At 37.7% G+C, this 25634-nt stretch overlaps 1 long non-coding RNA gene and 1 pseudogene across 1 annotated transcript; both read right to left on the bottom strand.

Annotated features, from left to right (window-relative positions):
* Positions 1–8795: 8795 nt before the first annotated feature.
* Positions 8796–10939, bottom strand: LOC125245306. Its single transcript, XR_007179476.1, has 3 exons — positions 10304–10939; positions 9800–10195; positions 8796–9401 (listed from the first exon to the last, which is right to left on the bottom strand). It is a non-coding gene; the product is annotated as an uncharacterized LOC125245306 (long non-coding RNA).
* Positions 10940–17387: 6448 nt separating this feature from the next.
* LOC125245257 lies at positions 17388–23522 on the bottom strand (annotated as a pseudogene).
* Positions 23523–25634: the final 2112 nt, after the last annotated feature.

The following is a 25634-nucleotide window of genomic DNA, read 5'->3' as shown; positions in this document are numbered from 1 at the left end:
TGCCCCGACTGACCGACAAACTCTGACCGTTGAAAAAAGCCAACGAGGACCAACTTCAGCTGACAGTGTGGAACACACAGAGAAAACTTAGTCGTCGACGAACAAAAACGGCCTGACGGCCAACCGTCAGCTTGGTGTGTTCCTGCCTTAAATAACACACAAGTTGATTAAGATTTTTTGGAGTTTGCCTGTTCCCAGCAGCTAGTTTTTTTTAAGTATACAGTCAAGCCAGAAGGAACTAAAAGCCATGTCTCTATCTGTGCCCTGTGTTGCAAAACCTCTGGGAGTGAGCACAAGAACCATACGCTGGAGAATGTCAGTGTGGCAAGCAGAACGGTGGCGTGATTGATATTGAGTGTCACCTGAGTGCCACACCGGTCTCGTATCTATGAACTGCTCCATTGTGAATGTACAGAGATTTCTGAACCACTGCCAGCAGGTAATTAAACAGGAAGTGTTTGTCAGATCTCACAATGGGTTTTGCGAGAGAACGCAAATAGCTTTGCAAGAGAACACAAAATCTTAAAAAATATTTTTTTCTCCCATTCCAAATTTGAACATTTTTCAATAAAATTATATTTGAATACAGTAGTGGCCAAAAGTAAGATTGACATCTTCACCCCTTATTCAAATATTATAAAAACAATGTTAAAGATAAATATACTGCTTAGTTGTGTTTGAAGTCAATTGTGTTATGTGTGTTATTTGTTTCTGTTCTCTTATGATGTAACAGTAATCAGGGCCTGCTGGAATATTTTGAAGCTGGGACTTCTGGGGCACATGGTCACTGTCATGGAGGCTGAGCAGAGGAAGGAGATCTAAACAGCTTGTTTTTGTTCAACACTTGCACATTATTATTATTATTATTATTATGTAGGAACCGTGGACGAACCAGACAAATGAATCATTCAGATGATTTTCAAAACATAATTCCAGAAACCCATGGTTAGGTTTATTTCTCTGAGAATCTCAGAGAATCTAATTATCAGCTCCAGTCCGTCTACAGAAAAAAAAACCCTGCTAGGTAATTTAATGGCACCCATGTTTCCTGACTGAAGGAGAGGTGACAAATCAAATGGTTGAAAAGAAGATAAAGAGTCTTTGATCTCCAGATCATAAGAGACCGAGACAATGCAAGCCTGTTTCTCTGAGTGACCTAACTTTACAGAAAAACTCTTTCTACAATTAAAACTGCATCGAATTATTCCAAACAATTTGAAATGGACTTATCAAACATCTTTCAACTGCATATATTTTATAACATGCTACTTGTGACCAGTTATGTTTTAGAACACCCACAATTCATGTAAATGTGATAACTTTTGAATGGTTGAATGAAAGTATTTCATGTTTGTAATGCATTTAAATCTCTAATTTATGTCTAAATCATGGCTTGAATGAAATCTGTAAAATGTATCATATTCTGTTTAATAGAAAGCATGTCTAAATGGTACTCTCTGCCAAAGCATAATGCTTATTTTATGATTGGAGGCAGAGAAAAGCCCTTTTGAAACAAGACGATATCTGATTGGCCAGAACTCACAGAAGTGGGACAAACACCTAAATTTAAATAGTCACATCAGAACAAAGTAACTAGTAAAAAGAAGAACAAAACGAAGACAAGACTAAGCTAACAAAAAGACAGACAAGCAGCTCATTCAAGCCATCCAACTTTACTCACTTTTCGTTTCTTTTACTTAATTTTCTTTTCTGTTGAGTCTCGTGTTCTAGGTTTTGCCACAAAGTTTAACCAACGACTTTTGCCGCCTCAACTTTAACTCCATCCACGACAAAAGACTTCCTTTCATTTTGCCAGCATGCTCAAACGGGATTGGTTTTTACCTAAGCACCGGAAAAGACCCTGCAACAAATCATCGACTCGAGAAAAAAAAAACCTCTTCCCCAAGCCGAGGACGCCAACAAGGAGTTTTCCCATTTAAGCCTACAAGCAAGTACCTCCAGATTCTAACACTGAATTGGTGCATTAAATTAATTCGTTCAGGTCAGGTGTGAATGTTTATGTTAAATTAGTTTGTGTTAGAATAAATAAAGTCTCTTGTAGATTTTAAAAGAAAGTGTGTTGTATTATGTGCTTGTAAAATTTATTTATCTTAAACTGTTGATCTTAAATTTACCGCACCCTAATCAGTGTTTTCATGATAGTGGATATTCATATCCGCTACAAGAGCTTATTACAGCCCGATCAGATGAACGCTGGACGATTCAGTTGCTCAGTTGTAAACTAAATGACTCTTTTAATTCCCTATAAATTAACTAGTTCATTTGAGCTCATTTTCTTTCAGGTTGCAATTATTTCTCTTTAGGAGACGCGCAATCGTCCTTTCAGCCTCCCAAAGCTCATCTCCACTACAGACCTTGCACTGCTTAACCTGTATGTCTGTTGTTGGGGATCAATCTGCCGGTGTCTGAAAAGAGTTTCATTAGTCAATTCTGCCGGGGGTGATCAGGGTCTCCTAATAGGTAGTTTCCAACATCACAGCCAGCAATGTTCACTTTGCTTTGACCCAACAGATGTCCATCAGTTCAAGTCAAGTCATCTTTATTTATACAGCGCTTTTCACAACAGATTGTTTCAAAGCAGCTTCATGGTGATAACAGGAAAATTAATGGACAGAGATTGTTTTGGCTTTACAGCCGCTCTAGGAAAAAGTTATTATCGAGCTAAAGTAGGTTTTTGACTGAATCCCTTCCGTTGCAAAATTATTAACTTGAATGACACCTTTTAACCAAAAACAAAGACTTTCAACGTGTTCTTGCCTTTCATTTACACGTTTAGTCTACAGGTATGAGCGTTTGAATGTGTATGTGTGCAGACACGTAGTCTTTTTTACCTGTCTGGCCCACATAATACAGAATTATTAGTCGTTTCCACAGATCCATGCGAACTGGAATCATTTTGATAATGTTTTATCTATACATAGTGAAAGGATATAGTTTATAGGGGATATAGGGGATAGTTTAGTTAATCACGTTTTAACTATGTTTTTACTACCTTTCTGGACTAGCTAGTAAGAATGAGTGGATACACCTGTATACCTGCATATAATTTCTTCAAAGGTATAATATTCCAATAATCCCTAAAGAATACTGTATAGTGTTTGATGCTGTACCATCTCTGTCTGTTTAAAGGAAATGTGAATAAGGAAACTGAGTCTCAGACCTGATGTTTTAATTAACAGAGTTACTATTAATGACAGAAGATGGAATAATTGCTTAATCAGGAAGTTACTAACAGAATACAGTCCAATATCTTCACAAAAAAACCTGGCAGTCTAAATCTGAATGCACTGACTGGAAATATGCAAGTGTGGCAGGGCGGTGAAGGGCAAGAATTTACACTAGTGTACAACTAGAACAAAATAGAGCAGACTACGCCACCCCGTTTCTGTGAACAGGGAAATTTATACCCAAAATGGGGCACACAGGTTCGTTGCTACTGAACACAAGAGTCGTGGACATAAATACAAACTGCTTTTATTTCACCATAATAATTAGTTAAAATGTAGAAAACTGTTGACCAAACAAAAAGAAAAGAAAACAAGAAACTTTCAGGCTGAGGCTTACCAGTAGGGCGGCTAGCTGAACAGTGAGTATCCTAAGACACACCACTCACCCTAATATGCTCCGCACAAACACTCACACTCACACCACACACACTCTAAGTGAGGGAGACGCAGTTGTCAAATGGCAAAAAACACTCTGTAAGAGAAACACCACCACCACAGGGCCAAGACAGCTAGCTTCCCTCACTGGGGGCCTTCAGCTCCTGAAATAAACAAAAAAAAGTAAGTAAAAGCACAATTAATCCAACTCACATTCAATCCAACAACTTGCATTAGAACAAGTTCAAACCATGAAGGAGAACAACAATGGACGATTTACTGGCCACAGGGGTCAGACAGAGAGGTAAAAATACTCAACTAGGTTCGTACCAAGGGCTCATGAACCTAGACATGCCATGGAGCAGCAAGAGGTTAAAGAGAAGAACAAAACCAAAAAGGAGAAATGAAGCAAACAATACAAGTGAAAAACAGAAATAATCAGGCTTCAAATTAAATCACATGAAATACATAAAAAAAAAACTATTTAATAAAGAACAAAAACTTAAAGCTGGAAGGGCTTTCAATAAATACTCAAATCAAACGTTAAACAAAACAAAAACAAAAAGAGAAACACTTAATCTTCCCAGGTACGAGATATTACCTGATTTTTCCACGCCATCCATAGGACGAGTGCAGATCAAGGAAAACAAAAGAAAAATAAACAAAACAAACACGCTGCTGGTGGCAATAACCGCTGGGGCTAAACATACAATCTCCTTAAACGGCACATCTCACTTCAATTGACGGCTCAGACTAGCCCCCCTTCACCTAGACCACCAGCATGAGCGTAGAGCAACAAAACAAATTCAGAAAGTAATAAATTAAATACAAATGGTCACACAGTCGTAAAAATAGCAGCAGAACAAACAGTGCAGTCTTAACGTTGTCTAAAATTTTGTTTTTTTAAAATTTAAAATTTAAGGAACCCACTCTCCTGTGCGAATATCTCCAAAATTTTTCTTAATTCTTACTGCTATCATCAGCGTTTTAACATTAATTGGATCAACAGATCAAAGGAGGCTTTGGTCAGCTGCTTGCAGATCACACCTTTGTCGACAGCTTGTAAAATATTTATCAAAAAACATAAATATCACTTATTTAGCTAGCAAATTTTTAATAAAAAACGTCTGTGAACACCATGACAGAGGCTGATTTGGAGCAATGAAATAAAGTAATTTGTTATAAATGAATGCAGCTTTGAAGTCAGATTCTGACCATGGCTGGGAAAAAGATATTGAGGTGCTGGTGTTCCTCTACTGGCTGGCCCATGCAGCATCATATAGGGTGGTGTCACTGGCCTTTGACATCCTAAAGTCCTCAGTGCATGACACTGTGTGCAGAATGAGCACAGCAGTCATCTGTATGCTTTCCTCACCCCAGATGACCTGGAGGCAGTGGGAGCAGGTTTTGCCCAGCTGGCAGGGTCTCCAGCTTTCCTCATGGTAGCTGGTGCAATAGACGGTTGTCACATCATGATCAAGCCACAAGTGACGCCCCATGCTATTTAAACAGGAAGCCGTTCCACTCTGTCCAGCTGCAGGCCATCACTGACCACAAAGGTAAGTTCCTCAACATTTTTGTTGGACACAAGGACCTCAAATTTGAGCCGATGCATCTACTGAATCAACGGAGCTTACCTCTAAACCACAGGACGTACGGATCGGAATTAATGAACTCTGCCCCAAGTGTCACCGACCCCCAAAAAACATGGACTTAAAACAGCTACTCCACAGATGTTCAACATGCAGAGTTCTTTGAAACACGAGGAACTACATCACCAAATACCGTGGACTTGTTGAGGAGTTGTAAAACCTGCCCAAATGGCCCAACGACGGTTTCCAATTTAGCGGGTGAAGGTTTTCTGCATCTTTTCAGTTGCTTTTATCTTACTCCATTTTATGAAGACCTCATATTTAGAATTAGAATGCCGGATTGTATAATAGTTTAGCTGCACATTTGATTACTGTATTTAACTTCTTAATGAAATTACACCCATTCATCCAGATTCCTATAACGCTTTGAGTCTTGCAATGGCTGGGTATACAGTCTCTTCACACTGCAGGTAAATGTAGCCCAAATCCAATTTTTTTATTTTATTTTTTTTTTGCCCACATGTGACTCATATCTGTTTTCCCCATGACAGTGTGAACAGTACAAACCACATAGGATCTGATCTTTTTTTCAGATTTGTGCCACTTCCATATGTAGTACTAAATCCGATACAAGTTCATGTTTTGTGACCGCAGTGTGAACAGTCATATCTGAATTCATGCGTTTTTTTTTTGTTTTGTTTTTTACATCAATCGAGATCAACATTCGTCCCAATTCTGCCCCCATGAGAGTTTATTCAAAGATTTTACATACAAAACATTATCAAGACAGTGGTGTAAGGTAGTCAGTAGAAGGGCAGTGATGTGTAAGAACTCAAGACAGCTCTACAATAAAAGTAAAACATGAGGGCTTGTATTATAAGTGTTTAAAAACTCTGCTCTCTTTTGTCAAATTATTGCCTTTATTTTTCATATTGATTGCGCATAATTTCATTGGCTTCTGCAGCGAATCATACTCTAATTAAACATGTAATTGCTTACTTGGATCCAGCCTCTTATGACTCCAACCTCTGTGAGGACTTCAGATGACGCAAACTCTGGATCAACATGCACCATCCCAAATTTTGCTATATATCCTAAACATTAACATTTATTCATTACTTCAATGAGCTCATTGTTTCTGTCTTAAATTTATATATTGCTTAAACAGATTGTTAGCTAACTGTTTGATTTGTTTATGTACACTGAAATTACATAACTTGCACAGTCACCTCTGATAACAGATTACTCTAAATTGTAATGTTGACATGCATTTTCTGTAAAGCTGCTTTGAAATTATATGTATTGTGAAAAGCGCTATACAAATAAATGTGTGAACTGAATTGAATGTCCTCCATGTTACTTCTGCGTGTGATGCCAAGGTCGAAGCGAACACACTAACGTGATATTTAACCCCCGGAATGTGATCGGGATACTTTGGACTAGTTTTGAGAACCAGTTGAGTGGATTTCGTGGTAACTTTTGTGGTATCGCTAACAAGAAATAACATTTGAAATACTTTTAACGTAGCCTATGTTACCTTTCCTTGTAACCAAGTTTAAAGCTGTTTTATCTGCAAAAGTTGAATGCAGTGTGACGTATGTTAGCATGAAAGTTGGCCTGTGTGAAGCTTGAATTTCTTCTATGTTTGAATGTTTGGCAGGAGCAGGAAAAAAATCACAATATAATGATTAATAACTGCATGTGCAGGTATGGTTATGAATTTTTATGTGTTTTTGTAATTGAATTGGTTCATTCATATATCAAATGTTATAAATGTGGGTAATTGAAGAGGTACACTGTGAGTTTGAATAATACATGTGTGATACTTTACATATTTGGTGTCAGTGTATATTTTGATATTGTTTTGATATTCAATCACTGTTGACTGCATTAAGTGAAGTCTTTTATATAAACCATTTTCTGCATATGGGTCAAAATCACCACCATACAGTGCCTTTGAGAATTCACAATTCACACAAGATAAGATTTTCTATTTAACTTCATATTTGTTGTATTAAGGTGACTTTAGAAATGCATGTTGGTCAAGCTCCAGCACTTTTTATAAATTAACTGCAAACCACAAAATATGTCCACCCTGTCATGGACAAACTCAAACTAGAGTAAATACATTTTCAGTGCATATAGTGATTATAAAATCTTTCAGAAATATATTTAGTCACTTTCTCAACAATACATTTAAGTTAATGGGAAAAGTTTTTTGATAATAATGAAATTACTGCAAAATATTTGCTTCCCTATAATATAAGCAATGGTTGCACTTTCCTTTCTAAATAATATGTCACAAATTTATCTGGTCAAACTTTCAAACAAAACTAACTGGCCTCTTACTTATAAAAACACAGCTTTTGCTAATTTGTAAACATTTTTTGTTGCTTAATTTCATAAAATATAAAGATGACAGGGTAGACAACAAAAGGACAATTGTACATGTAAATGATACTTTAAATATCAAAATTAAACTGCTCACTTGATTCGTTAAAAACCGCAGATACATTCAGTGATGAAACCTCGCTGTGTGTTGCTCGGAGATGCACAACAGTTCTGCTGTGGCTTTATTTGGAACTATTTCTGTTGGTGAAATAGAGCAAAAGCAGACAATATTGTGTTGAAAATGTAACACTATATTACATTAGATAATCAAGGTCATTTGATTGTCCCATACAGGGGTGTTTTGCCCACATATGTTGAATTTTAGGTGCATCCTAAATGCATTTTTACAGGCTACATCACACAGTTATTGCCTTGCATTATGTTTATCACTAAGCGACTGCATTGATGTAAGATGGTGTGGTGTGGGGATCGTTAAGTGTGTTAATCATTTCAACATTTTATTTTTTCCCCCATTATTTCAATAAATTAACGTTAAATCGATAGCCCTAGTGAAAACATTACCAGAATGTGGCAAAAACTATGCACATGTCCTCTCTGTCATGCACTCTGGTTTAAACCACCCTGAATTAAATTTCATTTGGATTTGGCCAATTTCGATTGTGTCTGTGTAAACACAGCTAATGATATTGACTGGCTAGAATGTTATGTTTTAGCTCATGGTTTTTACTGTGTCATATTTTGCTGTTTGTTTGTTTTTGTTTTTTTCACAAGTTTGAATCAAGAAAACAACAATGAAATTCAGCTCTGCGAGTTCTACATGAATATCATTTAACATTTTGTTCTGATCTAAAACTACATAATGAATAAAAATCACAAAATTACCTTTCATAAATAACATTTAATGATATAGTTGTTTTAAATGGATTAGGAAAATAGGGTAGCTTAATATTTCTACTCAACAAAATAGATCTTCATAGTTAGTCCCTATTAATTAATGCAAATGCATGATAAAACACCTATATGATTCTTAGAAATTAATATTTTTACTATGAAAAATATATTTAATGTTTTAGATAGTAATGTGTACAGTCATGAATTCAATGTTATATCTTTACATCATGTTTCATTTCTTAGAATGAAGCATACGTGTGTAGTTTTAAAAATACATAATGAAAAATGACAATGCAATTTTTTAAAAGTATTTATTTTATTATTACTATGTTTTAATAATAAATGTAAAAATGTATTTTTATACATGTTTTGGATGGCTAGATACAGTTGTATATATGTAAATGCCCTTCTCAATCCAAGCCATTGGTTTAGTTTACTAGCCCCACCACTTATAAAGCTTAAGGCAATCAGCTCATGCTCGGTCTTGACCAATATTATTTGCAAGAGCATTTTATCTGGTTCATTTGGCCTTTTATGAGGGAGGACCAGGCTTGGATTTTATGATTAAAGCATTATGTTGAACGTTCGCTGGTTTCCCGCCTCCTTCTTCTGTGAACTTTAAACTTTAAACAGAAGAAAGGAGGAACACAACTGTGGGAAATCTGCTGTGCCAGCGAGCGCATCTGAGCAGAGTCTGCTGCAGTGGATGCTCGCGGCGGTGGGCTGGAGTAACTCGCCAGGGGAACGGACGAACTCGTTGCCAGCCACCTGGGTTGTGGAGGGGCGGCTGTCGTCCGTGAGCGAGTGGAGGAGCCTGAGGCCGGAGCCTGCTGCCGTCCGCCATGATGAGGAGCCCGTTTTCATTCATTTTTCACCATTTCCAACTGCTTGAGGGGGTCGTTCAACTTGAGCGTACTGGAGCGATTTTACTCGACTCCTTTTCCTGTAGAATAAATGAATAATCTGTAAGTATCAGTGTTTATAAATGTGTATGTATTTTTTCCTTTCTTCTGCTAAAACATGCCATCTTTCTATTTTAATGATGGCTCAGTTAATGTGGAATTATTTATGTAAAGTTAGACTGTGGCTTTAATACTAGTTTCTCTTGACTTGTGGGTGGTTGTGTATTAGGAGAGTATTTTTAGATATCTGTTCTGGATTTTGAAAAGAGCAGCAGATCCCAATAACATATAATCTTTGCAGACATCTTCAGGTGAATACTATACTATTCTAAACTGTACAGTAAATCTGCTTTTGAAGCTACACAAGTGTTCAAACTAACTCATGTACCATGTTAAACTGAGTTCAACTAAAAGCATTCATGCATCTATTGCTGTTTACCTTGTTTCCAGTCATTGTATCGGTGTACAGCCCTCGCTCGAGCGTTGTGGTGTTGGTTGAAACGGCAAACCATCTCTTGCTCCTGGATCCTCCTCCTCTTCTCTTCCAGAAACTGGTTATGTTTCTGATGCACATGATGGACGTCCTGTTCCAGCTTGGCTCTCTGTAGAGTGAGAGCTTCCTCCATTTCCACCTTTTCACGCCCATGACGGCGACGCACTTCTGTCCTCCGAGCCTCTATGAAGTCGTATCTGCGGCCTTTGGCTACTTGATGCTCAATGTTCTGCTCAGATACCTTCTCTGCAAGGTTTCTCTGCAGTCTGGCCTTGTCAAATGATTGATGGCATTGAACTGAAGGCGTCGTCTTTTCCTGAGCAGGTGGATTTGGACACAGTCCTGAATAATAAAAACACACGTCACATTTATTTCATGTTAAAATGGTTCTTATGAAGGAACGCATGTTTACTTAATACTCGAGTGATATTTTGAATTCAGATTGCTCACCTCTAACATAGGAAGTGCCAAAGATAGGAGGAAGCTGGACAGACTGCGGACGGCTGGAGACACGAATACTGTTCTGGCGCGTGAGCTCCTGTTGAGGATAAATAATAAGAAAACACCTCAATACTTAGTTCAACATATGAATGCAGGCTTAATATTAATACTGACGAATTATGGTTGAATAAACACATTGATAAGATTCTTACCGTCATCGTCGCAATGCCTTTCGGGCTCCTTTTCGGTGGTGGTTGTGGCTGCAGTCTTGGCCTGTCTGCAGCAGTCAGAGGTGGTGCGGTCAGATCAGGACTGACACACGTCAGGGGCCTGAGCGTGCGAAATTTAGTGCTATACATTTTCTGATCCGAAATGGTACACTGATCCAAAATCTTACAACCAAGTAAAATTTTATGATCCGAAACCGTACACAGATCAGAAAGCTATGATGTGCAATTCAACTGTACTAATACACAGATCTGAACACAGATCGAGATGGATATAGTACACTGAATAGAAAAATGCAGATTCACAATCAGACGCTGACAGGGAATCGTACACTTAGCATTCAAAATTGCACACTGATCACAGCTGTAGACTGATGCAAATAATCGTATATCGAGACTCAATCGCACATACACTAAAAGCAACGAGTCAAATGCGAGTTTTTCAGCGAGAGCGGCACTTTAAAGCCTCCCGCGCTGACTGTGACGTCACGAATAGAACGCGTTCCGATGTTGTCAGCGCTTCAGTGCAGGTGACAGGATTATTGTTTTGATTTAAAAATTACAATGACTTGAGTTTATATGCTTCCCACAAGAAGCGCAAGAGAACAATGTAGATTAGGCTACTTGTGGTTAATAATGCTATTAATATCTTGTGTCTACACACACATAAAAATATGTCCTCAGTTGTCCTCAGTATGCTGAATGACAAGACGAACACAAAAAATTAACGCACAGTTTCTCGTTAAATGTGTTTCCTCAGTAAATCATTACAAAGAAAACGCTGAACGATTTAGCGCCTTGAGTCAGTCTGTATAAAATCAGTCAGTCAGTAAGGATAAAATACATAAAAAAAAATGACATAAAATAATATAATACTAAGAATAACTGATATTTCCGATCCTGACCAAATTCCTCACAGAAAGACTATCGTCTCTGAAGGCTGAAGGTTTGAAAATAAACCATTTCAACCGTCACCTCAAATTAACTTATGTAAAAGGGAGCTCAATTTATCTTAAACCAGTTTAAAACATAAAATATTTAACATACTTTATACTCTTTAATTAATTACATGACATGGCTGTATTCGGGTCAGGAACATCCACTTTTGGTATGGCAAAATGTCTTAAAACATTTAAACTTAGACCACATTATTATATTACACTTTGACTTTATGAATACACATAAATGACAGCTTAATGTTTTTTTTTTTTTTTTTTGTGCATTTATTTAAAGTTCCCCTCTGGCGTTATCAAATCAAGGTTAAACCACTGGAGTCACATGGATTACTTTAATGATGTCTTTACTACCTTTCTGGGGCTTGAAATTGTTAGTTGTGTAGCTGTCAAAGGATGGACAGAAAGATCTCAGATTTCATTAAAAACATCTGCATTTGTGTTCTGAAAATGAACAAAAGTCTTACAAGTCTGGAATGACATGAGAGTGATTGCCAACAATGGAGAAGCTTTAAAGAGTCCCTACAGTTATTGCCAAAATAAGAGCTTTATGGTTTAACGTTTATACATGAAGAAATTCAGAAATAAATATTTTCTAGAATTATGAATTCTTTCCAAATATAACTATTCAAGTATTCTGTTGAAACTTCCAGCATTTTCTTTTTTCATAGCAAAATATGTGACAGAAAAACAAAATATTGTATTATGTCATGTATTTTCTAAGGGAACATGGTGGCGTTTGCTCACAAAACCTTTGCATTCCCTCGCAAAACTTTTGTATTCTTTGTGAGTGAAAGCAAAATTTCTCAGGGAATGCAAAACACAAAAGCATCAGCAAATAATTTTTCTTCACTTCTTTTCCTTCACGTCCCTTTAGGGGATTCGTAATTCTCCAATATCGTTTAGCCCTAGGAAAGATTTGGTTTATGATTTATGATGAAAGGTTTATGATTTAATGCGATTAAACGCACGTCAATCCAATAGTGTTTATGTAAACCATTACAGTCAGAATTGTTGTGAACACCAGTCAAGATGGCATTCCAGGGACCAGTTTATGACAGGGCCCCTCTCTAACTGCTGGTGTGTAGGAAGATGTGCCACACCGTGATTGGATCTTTGGTGAATGAACATAAATAAATGTTCAGCAACATCAGATAAGATGTTGGGACAACTACCAGACACCTCTTCCAGAGCAGGAAGGGGGACCTTCTGCACCCACCAAAACCAAGGAGAGGACTTCTCATTGGACGACACATTGACTCTAACCACCAAACTCATTCCTAAGGTTTAGGCAAGGACTGCCATAAAAAATCCTTCTGGACCCCCTGGATAGAGCAGCAGGGACTGAAATAAAGAGAGGCCACAGAGATCTATCTAAATCTATTCATACCTATGTTTGGAGGTCTTAATTTGATCTAAACTGCTTCACATCCACTCCATCTTCATGTTTATGTTTAATGGTTACTGAATGGTAAAACAGCAGGTCATGGGACAGACCTGTTAACAGTTAAACAGATGTATGGACGATGATTTAACCATTTCATATCGTGTTTGGTGTCTATCTGTTCCCTACGATGCCTTTAATAATTTGAAAGAGGTTTGGTAAAGAAATAATGCATGGATAAAATGTTAAAGACACTAATTTAACAATGTACTTTATGCTGTGCAAATGAGTTCCACACCAGGGTGGGCAACACCGGGGCTGCTTCAGATCACAGTAGCCAATCACACTCCAGGATCGGCAAAGCGCCACATTTCAATCTCCTCCTCATCAGAAAGGGATAAATATGTCCCCCGGGTAGACACACCCTTGCTCTGTGTTTCCAGCTCGACGGGGAAGGAGACATTAACAGACACTCCACGTCCTGAGTTTCTGACCTGACGAGGAAAGAGACTACAAGACGGTTAAGGTGAAGCTTTCGCGAGCAAAACCTTTTACATTGCTTTCAGCTGCACTCTAGCTGCAAAAAGGGCCCCAGCATTGAGGGACTTCATCTGACCCTTACGGCTCCTACAGCAGCGCAGCCCAGTCCGCAAAGGACCTCTGCATCGGCAGACATTGCTTGTACCACACGGCTCCTCAGCGACGCAGCCAGCCTGCAAAGGAACCTGTGAAGATTCATCTGACCCAGCTGCCCAGTCCATCCTAAAGGACCCTCTTGGCGCAAGTGAAGTTCAGCATCCTCCAGCCCAGCGTGGCACGACTACTGGATCGCAACTCCGCGCCCTCCCACTGCACGCAGCCTGCATCATCAGTGGAAGACGTCTCTGCTACCGGATTGATCACCCGACTGTGTGGAACGGAAATATAAACTTACCAAACCTCTTTTCTAGAGACCTTGGCATTAGTTTATACATGCAGCATATGTTTTTCTAACCTGTTTAGATAACAGTTACTTGAGGTCAGTTACAAAATAATAGGGATATTATTTGTTGAATGATAAATAAGCAATTATTTATCACCATTTTACCAGAGCCATTAGGTGGCTCCCATAAGCATTCCCATACGATTCTCTTCCATCCTACACATTCTGTGTTCACTTCATTTATTTGTTTCTTTGATTTAATTCAGTATTCTCCTTTGATTATTATTTTACTATCTTTTAGAAGTGCATTCATTATTTCATTATTAATCATTGTGGTATTTACTCCTGCATGTCTATTGTTAATAAATTTCATTGATTTTATTATAACTCTGTCTTCCTTGTGTTGATGACCAAAGATTCTACTAGTTGACCAGACTCACAAATCCTTCAGATAAATCAGTTGACCGACTTCCTCCATTTTATATTAATTCTGAATTATTGAACAGCTCTTTTGGAGTGTTCTTAAATTGTTAAGATAGTATTCTTAACTGGTGCGGGGGAAGGGGTCATCTGATACACTCATAACCACACCTTAAAGGGGTACTTCACCCCTGGAAAGATGAATGTGTATTTAAAATTGGTCATTTATGTAGTAGAAATGTGAAATTATTTTTGAATTTGGAGCTTTCTAGACTGAGAAAAGGCAGAAAATGTATTTTTGACTAATGTGGATGAAAGACAACAACTCCCAGAATGCACTTGTTTTGCTGCCCTTGCGAGGCCACGCCCAAACCACGCCTATCGGTTACAGGCGGCATTACTAGGAAAATTCAAACAACTAGGCTTGCTTTGTTACATATTAATTCTATAAATCGTGAGTTAGCTCATACATTTACAGCGAAATGGTGCTAAATTGACACACGGCCTAAGGCTGAAACAAATTCCTGTAAAATCACTTACAAGTAAACAGTGCCGTGGATATTCCGTATCATAGCAACAAAGCGTCTTAACGGAAAAAAACGCTGCGCTGCAGAAGCGCTCTCAAGCGCTCACAGACGGGCGTTTTAAGCAGAGCGCCTGGCTAAAAACGCTCTGGTGGACACACGGCCTAAGCGTATTCGCCTAGAGGTAAGACTCGCTGATACTAGACTCTATTTCTGATAACACAGTAGCCTATATGTAGTGTTGTAGGTAGCAGTGAAACTGCAAACTTAGCAAAGTAACGTTAGATAGACAATTACATATAAATTACATATAAGTTGCATATAAGTTGACTGTTATCAAAGTAAAGCCACTGTTCTGTAAAACTGAGTTAGTCTATTTATCTATTTGCTAACGTTACCACAAAAGCCTGTTGCTGTATTGGTTGAGATGACTGCAGAGACCGATAAATTTGCGAGATGAACCACTGATGTAGTGCAGACTATAACAAAATAATGTTAATTACTGTAAGCTTCAAAATATAATTGACACCCACTTTTGATAAAATCTTTGATCTATGTCCGTGAGTAACCTCAAACGCGCATATGTTATGGGCGTGGTGAAAAAATGCGGAACTACCTGCTATTACTTGCTGTAGTTTTAAGCCTCTGGCCAAAAAAGCCTTTTTTACAGAATAAAAATGCGTAAATCTCTCATCTCGGGCTGATATGAAGGGGGAAAGCACGGTAATTCGAAAATACTAGTGGTATTCTACTAATACAAAGCTTAATGCTAAATCCTGAAGTAACCCTTTAAGTGACACGTGATCAAAAATCACTGTCACCGGTGAATGGAGTAAAAATCACTACAGAATGATTATGTGACCACCTGCATAATCTGGGTCACAAAAATATTAAATTAATTTTATGTTTTATTATATATGTGTGTGTGTGTGTGCGCGCATTTTTATTATTTATTATATATATTATATATTTTATTTTTTTATATTTAATTATAATGAGTGTGCACAGAACAGCTGCATTTTTTGAATTCGGAGTGGCAGTTGGTAGTTGAGAGTTTTGTTTCTCTCATGACGACTGTGTGGCATCCTCAAACAACACAGAGGACCACTTGAATAACACCAAGTTTTGTCTCTCTCACTCTCACTTATTGATAAAGGAAGTACTACATTCATAATAATATAAACTGTTGCATGAACGATACAATTCACTATTTACTCCTGAAAATAAGTGCAGTGAAAATGCCAGTGAATTCTTGAAATGTTTTGGTACTGTATATTTAATGCAGTAATGAAAGCTATAATCCACCCCTGAGTTTCTTCAGCCCATTGATGATGACAAAGACGGGGTCAATGTGGGCATCTTGACCGTGAGTGAGGACACCAGGTGCAATAGTGTCTTCCCACATGATGTCATGGACGTGGCTGAGATACTGGATGAGATTGTGGATCTCCAAGATATTCCAAATGCTTTGGCCACACAGTTTGGACTCCTTTATGCTTTGAACATTGATTTTCCCAAAGCGCTTTGATACTCCTTTGAGCTGAGGCTGGTGGGCAGAGCTGCACTGCAAAGATTCAAGGACTAAAAGAGCAGTTAGGAAACACTGGAGTCTATAACCTTGCGTGTTTGTGTTTGTGTGTGTGTGTGTGTGTGGTGATTATTTTCATTGAGCTTGAGAGCTCACACATTGAGTTAAAGTGTCAAAGCCAATTCAGAGATGATTAACAATCTTCACTGCTTATTTTTAAAGGAAAGGTCTGAACAAAGAACATTTCGATAATGTATGTTGTGGGGTAATCTTGTTAAATTTAATTTTTTACAGCCATTTAATCCAACTTTAATTGATGATATATGTTGTTACTGTTTTATTTAGAAACTGAGGCATGCATAAGATGTCTTTCTATTGTTTGTAATTTCAATAAATGTAATTGTGTATTGAAATGTTTGTGATTTATTAATTTTCCCTTATTTTAGTCTAAATAAGTTCATATTTATTAAAGCAGTTCTTAAAGTTCATCTAACTAAAGTGAAGTTTAACTAAATATAATCAGTCCAGAAATACACATTTTCAAATGAGTAAATCTAAAATAAGCCAATGCAAAAATTAACAAAATATAATGAGCTGTCAACAAAAGATTTTTATAAAAGTGTTGGTTTAGCTCATCTGTAAATATTATTCTACCTGCATTGTAAAATGATCTCTTTACTGCCTTTAAAGTTAAGATTATAAACATGAAAACAAATATATTTCTGTTGTAATAATACATTTGAACTGTAAAATTATATAATTCATTTTATTTAACACCATACTAATATTTGTTTAAAATTTTACACGTTGAAATCTTTAGACATTTGTGCCTCATGTTTTTATTTTGACTTGAAAATGGGTTTCCTGAAAGAAAAGGGAAAACGAGAAAGAGCAGGGGCTCGTAACAGCTAAAATGGGCTGCACACACACACACGCACACACATGCTGATCTCACTGTCTATGTGAGGATTCATTACACACATTTATTCTTCACGTTATTTCACTGACAGAAGTTCAGCTGTAGTATTAATGTAATGAAGAGAAAATAAGAGACTCTATAACATCTCACTGTTACTGATTCATCATGAGCTCAAAGCATTATGGGTAGAATCTCTCTACAGTCTATTCTGATTCATCAACACAGTTTCACTGATCCATTATAAACACTAAACCCAGGATAGAGTGGTTGAGTGAATGTGGTCTGGACTGTGTGGATGAGGCTCATTGTGTCTCCAGAGACGCTGTAGAAGGACAGAGTTCCTGCACTGTGATCCACATACACTCCTATTCTCCTGCTGATGGACTTTACTGGGAGTTTAGTCCATATGTTATTGTGTATGAATGAGTAACTGGAGGAAGAGCAGATCAATCTCCAGGACTGATCAGTACCTCCAAACAAACACTCATAACCTGATCCCTTCCTGCTGATGCTCTTATATGACACTGATATATACACATCATTTCCACTCCACTCAATCTCCCAGTAACAGCGTCCACACACACTCTCTCTACACAACACCTGAAACCACTGATCAAATCTGTCTGGATGATCAGGATACGACTGGACGGTGTCAGTGTTAGTAATCACTCTGTTCCTCTCAGAAAGACAGAGGCGTTTATGTACTGTGTTCAGATCCAGACTGAACTGATGGGAATCTGATGGAGAAAAAACACATCAGAATCAGGAATTATCAATCTGTCTGATATATTGTACAAATCATTATTATCCATCATCTAGGTCCTTTACCAACCCTAGAAAATGGTTCTTTAAAATCATAGTGATATTTCACAATATTACTGTTTTTACTGTATTTTGGATCAAATAGCAGAAGAGACTTATTTCAAAAACATAAAAAAAAAAAACGTACCAACCCCAAATTATCTGTCATGATATATATATATTTTTATAATATTTAATTTTGTGTGCTTACTATTATTATTCACCTATATATCATGAATTTTATATTATATATGAATGTCACTGAATGCCACATAACAGATTTGACTGGATAGTTTAAATATTATCATTAGTTTCCCAAGGATAAAAAAAGCCAAGTGAATAAAATTATATTTATGAATGTTAAATAAATGCTTTAGAAATTTGGCACTGAAACTTTAATTACGTAGATCATCACAAACTGCAGCCAATCAGCAAACAGGAGCATTCATAATATTTCTTTCCAATGGAAAACAAATTGAAAAACATATTTATATAATGTGTCTGAATGCTAAACGCAGAAGTAGTTTTCACTGGAAGTTCAGCAGCTGTGCTACAGAAAGATGTCAGAAACACTGAAGTAAACAGTTGTGATGGAAATGAAACACCGTCTGTTCTGGGTCTGTTCTTTATATGTGGATTACTCCATTAGCTGGATTTCATTGGTGACTTTTAGAAAGTATAATGCATTAAAACACATGACAAACAACCAATTTCAGAATCTGCAAATATTATAATGCATTTTAACTTTGGTTATAATTATATTTTATCATAAATAATGTATAATAAACATTATAAATACCTTTTATAATGCTATATACATAAAGGCTTTAAGTGTTACCAAAATTTATTTTACAAGTAATTACAAGTTTCGACATTTATGGGCTTAAACGCCTCAACACCTTTTGAAGATATTGATTTCAGTGACTGCTGATGTTCTCTGAACGCCCCGTTAAGAAACACTAATTCACATGAAAACTCATGAAACTCTTCTGTCATGTTTTCTTTCTCCTTCTACAGGAAGAACATGAACACACTCAGTGATTTTCTCTGTTTTCTTAGTGACTTACATTGTAGGAAGTCGTTCCTGGTTCTGGGAACAATGTTGGTGAAAGTGACTGTGGAAATCAACAGACATGAAGAGTGTGATTATCATGTCAAGAGAAAATGATCCCTGCATCCGTTCCTAAGACATTTCTAATATGATCTTCTACATGATATGAGATGATGGAGGATAATTTCTGAGAGCAGATGAATCTCCAGGACTTTACCTCTGTCAGGGATCTTCTTCAGCTCCTCTTTTGCAGAAATCCTCCAGTTTGTCTCTCAGCTGACGGACAGATTCTCTCACAACATCAAAAGAGGAGAGAGAACTGAAGAGATCATCATTTACGTCTGTAGATTCAGGAGGAGCTGAGAGAGACTGGAAACTCTACAGAAAACAGAAACCAAAGCTCATCACCTCCACACTTCAGCCAATAACCTGCACTACTGTCAGATTTGAGCAGCTCTTGTTGATCTTTAGTAACTCTCCTCAATCCAGGACTTTCACAGCATCAACTTCATTCTTCTCATGTTCATTATATCATGTTAGAGCTGTAAGATCTAGTGTTTGACACTTACACTGTATGTGAACTTTCTAGGAAACACTTGATGATCAAACATCTGACATTTACATAAATGTATCAGATCAAGAGCATCAATGGAGTCACATGACAGGGTTGAGTAGATTTGATCAGGAAAAGCAGTTCAAAATCAATGAGTAGATTGATTATTATTTATAACTTTTGAGTAGTTAGTGGCTCTGAAATTCACAAGGTCTCTTAGGACACGATCCCAAAGGTCAGGTTTTGTGGTTTAAATACACTAAAGCATCACTAATATACAGCCTTACTTCCTGTTTGAGGACCAAATATTTAAAATATGAATTGAAGTTTTGAGCTGTTGTCGTCTGGAAGTTCAATATATCTTTCAGATAAAAATAGTTTCCTAAGAGATTTCCAGAGCTGAACTGCATTTGTAAGAGCGTCTCTTTCAAAAGAAGAAGATCAGATGAGAGTCTGACTGATGATTATATAATAACCGAACACACAGATCAACACTTCAGTCAACGGCTCATTCTGCTCTCATGAAATGTTTCTCTGCGAGTCTCTTGCTCAAGTCCACTATGATCCTGTTCTTCTACATCTCTGTTACCTGCAGGAAATGGATGTGATCCTGTGTGTGTGAAAGCTGCTCCAGCTCAGCGTCTCTCCTCCTCAGATCATTGATCTCCTGCTCCAGTCGCTCCAGTCGTCCTTCAGCTCGACTCACTGCAGTCTTTTCCTGATCTCTGATCCGCTGTGTGGCCTCAGAGCGGCTTCTCTCAATGGAGCGGATGAGCTCAGTGAAGATCCTCTCACTGTCCTCCACTGCTGTCTGTGCAGAGCGCTGTTAGGACACACATCACAATCACACAGTGGCTTCAGTGAGTCTGACTGAGACTTCTCAAACTTCTCTTCTTCTCCAGACTCACCTTATGAGACTCCACAGCCTCTCTCAGCTGCTGAAGATCTTTCTCTCTCTGCTGGATCCTCTGCTGGAACCACCTCTGCGTCTCCTTCAGCTGGTGCTAAAGGACAAACCAATAACAGGAGAAACATTCGTGAAAGACCCACTGCTGGCAGATCAACCAGGTACGACATTTCTCCATAAATTGAATTTCTCCTTAAATTAAATTTAATTGAATGTGGAGGATATTAACTGTGACAAGATGATTCACAGGACAGTTTAAACTGTGACAGGATGTGTGTAACTAAGTGATAGAGATGTCCGTTAAAGGCGTACATAGTGCCTTTCACAAATATTGGCACCCTTAGTGAGCAATGGTGGCTGTGAAAATAAATCTGCATTGTTTATCCTTTTGATCTTTCATCAAAAAGTCACAATATTCTAACCTTTCATTGAAGTAAAACAATTGAAAATGGGGGAAAAGCTTATGAAATAAATGTTTTTCTCCAAAACACGTTGGCCACAACTATTGGCACCCAATTATTGGAACGTCCATTTCTCAACATAACAGCTCTGACTCTTCTCCTATAATGCCTGATGAGTTTGGAAAACACCTGACAAGAGATCAAAGATCATTCCTTCATACAGAATCTCTCCAGATCCTTCAGATTCCAGCTCCATGTTGGTGCTTCTTCTCTTCAGTTCACTCCACTCATTTTCTTTAGGGTTCAGGTCAGGGAACTGGGACGATCATGGCAGAAGCTTCATTTTGTGCTCAGTGACACATTTTTGTGTTGGTTTTGATGTTTGTTTTGGATCATTGTCCTGACGGAAAATCCAACCACGGCCCATTATTGGATTTCTAGCAGAAGCGGTCAGGTTTTGATTTTTTATCTGTTTTTATTTGATAGAATCGAATCCATGATAACATGTATCTGAACAAGATGTCCAGGACTTCCAGCAGAAAAATAGACCCACAACATTAAAGATCCAGCTGTATATCTAACTGTGGGCATGGGGTACTTTTTAACCCCTGTGTGCACCAAACCTGTCTGGTGGGTTTGCTGCCAAAAAGCTCTTTTTTTTAGTTTAATCTGACCATAGAAGCTGGTCCCGTTTGAAGTTCCAGTCGTGTCTGACGACTGAATATGCTGGAGATTATTTCTGTATGAGCGAGGAGGTTTTTCTTTAAACCCTACCAAACAACTTGAAAGGGTTAAAATACAATCTTTTGTGTTCCTCAGAAAAGAAAGTCACTCCAGTTTGGAATAACATGAGTAAATGATGAATGTGAACTTCTAGTTTAAAGGGGTCATATTGAGAAGACTAATCATTCAGTCCTGTCAATCATCATTACAAGCATATATAATCAGCAGTCATTGTGTCGTCCCAGTGACAGTTCTTCCAGTGCATTCCTCCACCTCCCAATCGCTGGTTATGGTAAAGCCTGTTACATTCCTGACACAGAAGCTAAGCAGTAGATCAATCACAATAGACTGGGGCCGGCTGATCAATCAGAGCAGACTGCGATTTTTGGAAGGCAGGTTTTAAAGGAACTGAAACTAAAACTGTGTTCAGACAGAGAGTGTAAACAGACATTAAATGATTTAAATGTATTCTAGTAGACGTCATAAATGAAATAATGAACCTATAAATGATCATAACGTGACATTTTTAAAGGGTTAGTTCACCCAAAAATGAAAGTTCAGTCATTTATTACTTACCCTCATGTCATTTCACACCCATAAGACCTTCGTTTATCTTTGGAACACAAATTAAGATATTTTAGTTGAAATCCAATGGCTCAGTGAGGCCTGCAAAGCCAGCAATGACATTTCCTCTCTCAAGATCCATAAAGGTACTAAAAACATATTTAAATCGGTTCATGTGAGCACAGTGGTTCAATATTAATATTACAAAGCGACGAGAATATTTTTGGTGTGCCAAAAAACCCCCAAAATAACAAATTATTTAGTGATGGCCGATTTCAAAACACTGCTTCATGAAGCTTCAGAGCGTCTTTTGTGTCGAATCAGCGGTTCAGAGCGCCAAAGTCACACGATTTCAGCAGTTTGACACAATCCGAATCATGATTCGACACACTGATTCATTTATGATCCGAAGCTTCCTGAAGCAGTGTTTTGAAATCGGCCATCACTATATAAGTCGTTATTTTGTTTTTTTTGGCTCACCAAAAATATTCTCGTCGCTTTATAATATTAATATTGAACCACTGTACTCACATGAACCGATTTACATATGTTTTTAGTACCTTTATGGATCTTGAGAGAGGAAATGTCATTGCTGGCTATGGAGGCCTCACTGAGTCATCGGATTTCAACAAAAGTATCTTTATTTGTTGACAGAACAAAATGACAGAATTTTCATTTTTGGGTGAACTAACCCTTTAAGTTCATACCTGTTTCTCTGTCCTCTGTGCTGCAGCTGATACAGTGTCGTGGTTTTTATGTTCATCCATCGTACACAGCACACATATACACTTCTGATCAGTGCGGCAGAAAACCTCAAGGATCTTGTCGTGTTTCGGGCAGATCATCTCCTGCAGTCGTCCAGTGGCATCAGTCAGATTGTGTCTCTTTCCTTTAAAGAAGGTCTCATGTTGTTCAAGGTGATTCTGACAGTAAGAGTTCAGACACACCAGACAGGACTTGACGGCTTTGTGTTTTCTTCCAGTACAGACGTCACACTGCACATCTCCAGCTCCAGCGTAACAATCAGCAGGAAGTTTAATCTTCTTCAGTTTCTCCACCATTTCAGCCAGAATGGTGTTTTTAGCTAAAGCAGGTCTTGGACTGAAGGTCTGTCTGCACTGAGGACAGTTGTAGACTCTCTTCTCATCCTCCTGATCCCAGCAGCCTGTAATACAGATCTTACAGTAACTGTGTCCACAGGGAATGGCCACTGGATCCTTCAGGAGATCCAGACACACTGAACACATGAACTCATCCTGAGAAATTCTGGCTTCTGCCATTTTACAGCATGAACACAGAGACACAAACACACAACAGCTCAACTACACTTTAGTTTCTGTTTCTCTGAACTCATGTGTTTCCTGTTTCCTGTTTCTGTGTTTGAGTGACGCGTGCAAAATAGGTTTGTCTGTAAAGCAGCTTCCTCATTCCTGGTCCTAAAGAGCCTCATTCCTGCTAAGATTTTAGTTTTCATGGGTGTTTCTACACACATTGTGTTTGATCAATCTCTGAAACAGTATAAGTTAGAGAGAAGCAAGACAGAATTGTTGTTCCTTAAAGTCTCCATGAAATCAAAGTTGTCAAATCTTTTTTTTTATTATTGAATATTGCAGTATGTATTATAAATGATTTATTCATGCACATCATTTTGTTAAAAACTTCCCCTCCCTCTTGCAGAGACATCTCTCTGATGATGTGTTTAATGGCGTGAGGGCGGGGCAACCTGTCACTCACATGAGATCCACCAATAGCAAACCACAACCATCCAATCAATTCCCCATGGACAAAATCAAGCCCCGTCCTCCATTTGTTCTTGTTTCAGAAGCTGTTTCACTCAGTTATATATCACAATTGGGAAGAAATTACTATCATAACTTATATTTCATGCTGACATTAATACCTCATGAATGTTTTCACTTTCAGTATCATTAAATATTTAGTCTTTTAAATGATAAATAGGGATTATTTTTGCTGTGAGTAATGTTTTAATACATTTAATCAAAGTTTATAGTCTCAGATTATTAGATTTACAGTAAATTTACAGTAAAATCAATATACTTGACACATTTTTAAGTGATGAACAAGGAAAGAAATATGGTTCTGTCTGGTTGTTTTTGACAACTTGCCATAATGCCATAAAGTAGAGCATACCTCGAGGTGGTGTCATTAAAAATAAACTATTGCAAATGTTTAAATGACACACAAGTTAAGATTTTTTTTAGTTTTCCTGTTCCCAGCAGCTAGTTTTCTTTTTTTAAGTACACTGTCAAGCTGTAATGGATGGACTGGTTGTACAGGTGATTTTGTGAGATCAACCACTATCACTGGTGTACACACAACACTCTAGACTTTGAATCTGGCAAGCTTTGGGGTAAAGAATAGTTTTATAAGAGGAATGTATTGAGGAACTAATAGCCATGTCTCTACCTGTGCTCTGAGTTGCAAAACCTCTGGGAGTGAGTGCAAGAACCATACGCTGGAGAATGTCAGTGGAGAATGTCTGAAATACAAGACCTAAGCTCTAGGAGGCAGTATTTGTAAGTCGGAACAACAACAACAAGTAATATTTAACAAATGCACAGTTTTATTGTACTATTCCCTCTTAGAATAGGAAAGTGCAATTTTGATTAAGTAAAAGGAAAATACAGTTTTAGTTCAATAATGGTAAATAAAGAAAATAAAATTTGGGCCCATAAAAGAAAACCAGAAAAATAAGAAAAATAGTATTTTTGTCAATAACTACCCGGGTAGTGAATATGATCAAAAGTTCTTATATGGTCCTCATGTAGGTTCACTCAAGGTTCACAAAAGTTCCAGGGCTCCATGGAGACTGAAGATCCTAGAGATCGCTGAAAGATAGCACTTAGAAAACGCCACTGTTCGTGATATTTCTTCTCCGTTGTTTCACTGGCTCGCCATCTTCAATTCAACAACCTTGTGGCGTCGAAGACCACAGGAAAGGGGAAAAACCAAACAGAGTTCGTGATTATGAGGGAAAAAAGTGATGAACTGTTTCCTCGGAGTATATCATGAATCACGTAACCCTTTTTATAATACAATGTAAATTAGATGAATTTAACAGAAAAAAACATAATATTCTGTGAAATACACAAAAGAAATAACCTTTTTCACAGGAGGATTCAAAACAGCAATCTCACAACACTGTATAATGCTGGCTCTGCTCTCGAGACTGCTCACCTGCGCACCTGCAGGCCACAACCATAACTGGACCCATCACTTAAGTTAACCCTTTCCTTGGGTGGGTTACAAGTGTCACCTGAGTGCCACAACAGTCTCATATCTATGAACTGCTCCATTGTGAACGTACAGAGCTTTCTGAACCACTGTCAGCAGGTAATTAAACAGGAAGTGTTTGTCAGATCTCACAATGGGTATTGCGAGAGAACGCAAATAGCTTTGCAAGAGAACACAAAAGCTTTGTGTTTGCAGTAAATTATTTTAT

This window comes from Megalobrama amblycephala, linkage group LG14 (genome assembly GCF_018812025.1).
Source record: "Megalobrama amblycephala isolate DHTTF-2021 linkage group LG14, ASM1881202v1, whole genome shotgun sequence".
NCBI lineage: Eukaryota > Metazoa > Chordata > Actinopteri > Cypriniformes > Xenocyprididae > Megalobrama > Megalobrama amblycephala.
The sequence above is the reverse complement of the archived record's forward strand: the minus strand, read 5'-3'. Positions and strand labels throughout refer to the sequence as shown.